The sequence below is a fragment of the Delphinapterus leucas genome, chromosome 9 (assembly GCF_059928025.1).
Source record: "Delphinapterus leucas isolate spDelLeu-1000000601 "Yukka" chromosome 9, BTC_Dleu_Yukka2, whole genome shotgun sequence".
Taxonomy (NCBI): domain Eukaryota; kingdom Metazoa; phylum Chordata; class Mammalia; order Artiodactyla; family Monodontidae; genus Delphinapterus; species Delphinapterus leucas.
This window is the reverse complement of record NC_143137.1, coordinates 110,032,933-110,039,134: the sequence shown is the minus strand read 5'-3', so window position 1 is coordinate 110,039,134 and position 6,202 is coordinate 110,032,933. Positions and strand designations below refer to the sequence as shown.

The 6,202-nt window shown below is 41.1% G+C and overlaps 1 long non-coding RNA gene across 1 annotated transcript in view; it reads right to left on the bottom strand.

Annotated features, from left to right (window-relative positions):
• The window catches only part of LOC149748479 (uncharacterized), a 75,381-nt gene that overhangs the window by 19,280 nt on the left and 49,899 nt on the right, over positions 1-6,202 (bottom strand). The gene's annotated exons all lie outside the window — the stretch shown is intronic.

Genomic DNA, 6,202 nt, shown 5'->3' with positions numbered 1-6,202 from the left:
TGTGTGATTGAGAGCTTAGAAACACCTTGAGGCATATTGTACTTACTTGGTATTAGGCACTGTTGGAAGGGAGGAGGGAGAGGAAGAGGAGAAGGAACTTGAACTCCAGAGGAGAAAAGGCTATATGGGCATAAACATGAAGCAAACTAAACCATCATTGATTTTTAACGTACTATTGGTGAGGAAGACAAGAATCCACTTAAACTTGACACTATAGATGTCCCCCTTTTCAGTGACACACAGGGGTAATGACCACCTATCTAATTTGTTGTCCAAACCAGAACTTGTCCAAACTCCTTACACTTCAATAGTGTAAGGAGGCGCTCTAATGCTGTAACATCAGGACAACAGGTATAAACTGGAACAGCCCGAGGCGGCTTGGGGTATGTGGTCACCCTGCACAAGGGCAGTGACACTGGCACAGTATGGAACAAGGTGTAGTCTGTACACAGAGACACAGTACATCTGCAGTGGGCAATATTAATTTAATTGTAATAATGGCAATACTGTCTTGGTTTGCAGCTTTTATCGTCAACTTGCATGTAATCACTAATAACTAAAGTAAACTATACTTAGTATGTATTAGTATTAAGTTGGTATGTACTGAAATGTATTGTGTACTAGTATGTACTTAGTATATATTGGGCTCTAAGTGTTTTTGCATATATTAACTCATTTAATCCTCTGAATAGCCTTATGAGGTTGGTGCTAATATCATTCCCACTTTTTTTTTTTTTTTGCGGTACACGGGCCTCTCACTGTTATGGCTTCTCCCATTGTGGAGCACAGGCTCTGGACGCGCAGGCCCAGCGGCCATGGCTCACGGGCTCAGCCGCTCCACGGCATGTGGGATCCTCCCAGACCGGGGCACGAACCCGTGTCCCCTGCATCGGCAGGCAGACTCCGAACCACTGTGCCACCAGGGATGCCCCATTCCCACTTTTGAGAACAGGTAACTAAGACAGGGAAGGAACTTGCCCAGGCTGTACCTATTTTAAGGTTGGATCGAGGCTTTGAGTTTAGGCTCTCTGCCTGTTCTCTTAAACCTTACTCCTTACTGACTCTCGAATAACAGAAGACTTAACTGCACATAGAACAGAATATAAATTTCAACTTTGACAACGTAAAAGCTAGGTTTGGAAGGTAGACAGGAGGTAGAAAAAAGGGAAGATGGTATGAATGTCCTCATTTTACAAAGCGTGACGTTGAGAGAGTTTATAGTTGATCAACAATGTAGGTTTTTAAGTATATCACTACAAGTCAAAGAGATCATGAGCAGTGGAATAACTCATGATGACATAACTTTACAGAGCAGTGTGGACATAGGAAAGAGTGTAAAGGAACTAAACCCTTATTAGTAAGTTAGAAAGTGAACAGATAATGCCTCCAGTTTAGTGAGAAAATAGTCATGTAAGAGTATTACTTGGAAATGGAGAAGAATTCAAAATAACAATAGTTGGACCTCCCTGGTGGCGCAGTGGTTAAGAATCTGCCTGCCAAGGCAGGGGACACGGGTTCGAGCCCTGGTCCGGGAAGATCCCACATGCTGCGGAGCAGCGAAGCCCGTGCACCACAACTACGGAGCCTACGCTCTAGAGCCTGCGAACCACAACTACTGAGCCCACGTGTCACAACTACTGAAGCCCGCGTGCCTAGATCCTGTGCTCCATAACAAGAGAAGCCACCGCAATGAAGAGTAGCCCCCGCTCACCGCAACTAGAGAAAGACTGCACGCAGCAACGAAGACCCAACACAGCCAAAAATAAATAGTAATAAAAAAATAAATAAAAAATAACAATATTGACGTAAACCTCATGAAAAAGGAAATCCAGACAGCCAGTAAACACAGAAAAGTGTATGACTTCATTAAGTAATAAGAGAAAAGTGAGTCAAAACCAAGGAAACTACATGGCAATCAGATTGACAAATACATAAATAAAGTCTGGTAGTATCAGGTATTGTAGACCTGAAGTACTATGAGAATCTTCTACCCTGTTTATACTGAAGTATAAATCAACACAACTACTTTGGAAAGCATTTAGCACTCTCCGTCAACTGAAGGTATATAAATAGCCTGTGAGCCAGCAGCCCTCACCCCCGCCCTGTGTAAATACACCAGAATAACCGGTACAGCAGGATTCCTGTCCATGATTTGCATTAGCACAAACTGAAAACAAACCAAATGTCCATTAAGAGTCAAAAATTAAATAAATTTTGTGTATTCGTACAGTGGGAAAACTATCCAGCAATAAAATTGAATGAACTAGAGCTACAGGCAGCAATGTGGATGAATTTTTTAAAGCAACGTTGAGAGAAAGAAATAAGATAGAAAAGACTTCATATACTATGATCCTCTACATAAAGTTAGATGTTGACAAAGCTAAACTCTTTTGTTAGGGATGCATGCAGGTTAAAGGAAATGATTGTCAAGAAGTGAGGATGGTGTTTAACCTGGAAGAGGGAAGGAGCTTGTGATGAGAAAAGGATATGGGGCGGGGTTTGAGATGCTGACAAGTATCAATACTTTCAGATTCGAGTAGTGTTTATGTAAGTATTCTCTTTTTATTTGTCACATTGACAGTTTTGTTCTGTGCACTTCTCAGTACACATATCGTATTTTACAATTAAAAACCTGCGTAAAGAATCGGTCACTTCTTGAGTGCTGGATGTGGGAGTGGGATGAGACCATTTCATTTTAAGCCCTTCACTACTGTTTGCATTCGCATGTTCATTCATTCAGCATTAATTGAACATATTCTATGTACCAAGCACTCTTCTAATTTTATATGTGTTTTAACTCATGTAATCCTCACAAGAGCTCTGTGATATGGGAGCTTATCTCCATTTTATAGATGAGGAAGTTGAGGCCTAGAGTTATAGAACTTGTCCAAGGTTATATAGCTAATGGGTAGTGCCAGGCCCATTTGCCTCAGAGAATCTGAATTTTTACAATATAACCTAAAAGAGAAATTTAATTACTAATTATAAGCAAAAATATTGCACATTAAAGAAGATGACAAGTTTTCATCTATCCAGTTAGAGAAAAACACAGTCTGTCTTTCACACACATACATCTTGTATTGGCAGGGATTTTCCTTATTAAGCAGTTATTTATTGACCGTCTACGTTGTGCTAGGCACAGGTGCTGGGGATAAACACTTAATAAAATACACCCCCTATCTTCAAATAACTTGCACTCTAAGTGAGGAAGTAAGCCAACAGTTATAGTAGAGGTTATATACCAAGTGATACATCACTGATGGCAGTGTAAAATCTCAGAAATCTTTTGGAAAGAAGTTTGGAGACAGGTACCTCAGAGCCTTAAAAATGTTCATTTGCTTTGATCTCAAACTCATTTTTATGGATTTATTGTAAGAACGTTATTCTCAATATGGAAAAAAGCTTTCATGCATAAAAACGGTTATTGTCTGATAATATTGAAAAGTTGGAAAGAATTTAAATGTGTAAAATTGTTAACCAGTAAACCCACTCAGTGGAATATTTTGTAGCCCACAAAAAAAAATCAAGGTTATGAATCCCCTGATTATATGAGAAATGATTGATTTCAATGTTAAATGGAGAAAAGTTGAACATAAAATTTGATATCCAATATGATGGAAGCTTTGTCCCAGAAAAATCACCCTAGCCGGTGTACAGAAGGGAGGAAGGAGAGCAGATGACAGGAAGGAAAATTATTCCAAAGCCTTATCAATAGTCTTACTTAAGTAATAGAATATCAAGCAAATTTACTTTCTAACTTTTTTGGTTCCATATTTCCATGTAAGGGACATGAATTATGAATACTTTGTTGGAGGAGGATACACTTTTTCACAAAAATTTAACACTTCTAACACAATTAGAAGATTGATTAAACCATCATATTAAAAGTAGAGGAATTTTGCATTTTTTTTCCTTTTTCCCCATTGAAAACTTGACTGGCTTTAGTAATGAAACATTAAAGAATTTGAAGTTCTTAGACTCTCAATTTTTTAAACATGTTCTGAATATAAAAATATATGTTCATTGAGCAAATGTTTGTAAACAATGAACAGCTTCTTGAAGGAAATAGAAGCCACCTCTGCGTGTACACACACCTAATCTGCTCTTCTGTCTTAAAAAAGTATCAAAAATATCTTGCCATGTCACTAAATACTCTTCTACATCAGAGAATTTGATTAAGCTTATGCATCATCTCCCAGGAAAAACGCACAGATATATTATGAATGTAGAACTCCTGAAGCCCATTCATTAACTCTGGTTGAGACCTCTTGTCATTCTTTTCTTAGTGGCTTCATAGCGCATTCCTTCAGACGGTGAGCTGTTTTTCTTTAAACCAGTCCCCATTTGGAGGCTCTTAGCTTTCTTCTAGGGTTTGGTTGTAAACAGTCTTATGACATCATGTTGGTAGATAAATCTTTGCCCACATCTTTGATTTCCTTAGGGTAAACTCCTGATGTAGGATTATTGTTAGGTACCAAGAGTTACTCTCCAGAAAGTGATACCAGTTCCTCTCCCAATGATGGCATATAATAGAGTTCCTCATTCTTTAAGTGATTGTTCAAAGCAGTTAAAAGGTATAAATATACCGTACTGTTTTCATAAGTATAGGAATTCTGATTGTTTATCGCTGCATAAGAAACCACCCCGAAACAGTGGCCTAAAACAATGACAGTCATTTATTTTGTTCACGAACCTGGAGGTTGAGTAGGATATTGATTCTTTTACTACACTCTCACTGACTGAAAACAATACCTATTTGACTAGCTCACAGTTCTGCAGGTCAGAAGTCCAGGCACAGCGTGACTGGGTTTCCTGCTCAGATACACACGGGAACATGTGAGTTCCCTCCTGAGAGTGTTGAAGCACGTGAAATTTAAGTGTAAGACATTGAGCCCCAAACGCTGGATGTTCACCATAGTTTGTGTGGGTCACAGAGCTGAAATCAAGATGTCAGTCTGGCTGTGTTAGCATCCAGAGGCTCTGGGAAAGAATGGCTCCAAGATTCTTCGGCTTGTTGGCATAATTCACATTCTGCAGTTGCAGGACAGAGGTCCCCATTTCCTTGCTGGCTGTCATTCGGGGGACAGTCTCAGCTCCTAGAGGCCTCTCACTTGCCTTCCCTGCAACAGCATTGGACTTATTCAGAGCCAGCAATGGAGAGTCTCCCTCTTGTCCCTTTTGTACTTCCATTCAGGAAGAGTTCAGGTCCTTTTCATGGGGTGCCTGAGTAGGTCACATCCACCTAGAATAATCTCCCTATCTTAAAAAAATCAACTGATTTTGAACCTTAATTCCGTCTGCAAAATCCCTTCACTGCAGCACCTAGATTTAGAGTTTGATTGGATAAGTGGAAGGTTTGTGTACTTCAGTAAGTAGGAGTCTTAGGGGCTCTGTTAGAATTCTGCCTATTGCAAGCAGTGTCCCCACTTCACGGACCGAAGTGTCTTATTTCCTGAAACTCCTAAGGGAGTTTATCAGTGTTCATTTTATTTCAGTGACCTTGGTGAATGGGAAGACTACCACCTCCGTGAGCAGGAATGGCACCCAGCTTCCTGAGTCCACAGTGTGGCTCTGCTACTTAGTGGTGTGACCTTGGCTGTGCTGCTCTACTTACTCTACTTCTCTGCCTCTGTTTCCCTCATCTGTAAAATAACATGGAGTTAGTGATTGTTCTTTCCTCGTACGGTTTGTTTTTTAAATAAATTTATTTTATTTATCTGTTTTTGGCTGCGCTGGGTGTTTGATACTGCTCTCGGACTTTCTCTACTTGTGTCGAGCGGGGGCTACTCTTCGTAGTGGTGTGCGGGCTTCTCATTGCGGTGGTTTCTCTTGTTGCGGAGCATGGGCTCTAGGCGCGCAGGCTTCAGTAGTTGTGGCACGCGGGCTCAGTAGTTGTGACTCGGGGGCTCTAGAGCGTAGGTTCAGTAGTCGCGGCGCACGGGCTTAGTTGCTCCGAGGCGCGTGGGTTCTCTCCAGACCAGGGCTCGAACCCGTGTCCCCTGCACTGGCAGGCAGATTCTTAACCACTGCGCCATCAGGGAAGCCCCCTCTTAGGGTTTTGATGATTAGATTTAATGCCCAGGGAACTCCAGGAACAGTGCTTGACTGTAAATTGCTTTAAAAGTGATTACTTTTGGAGCTTCCCTCCCTGGTGGTGCAGTGGTTGAGAGTCCGCCTGCCTGCCGATGCAGGGGACACGGGT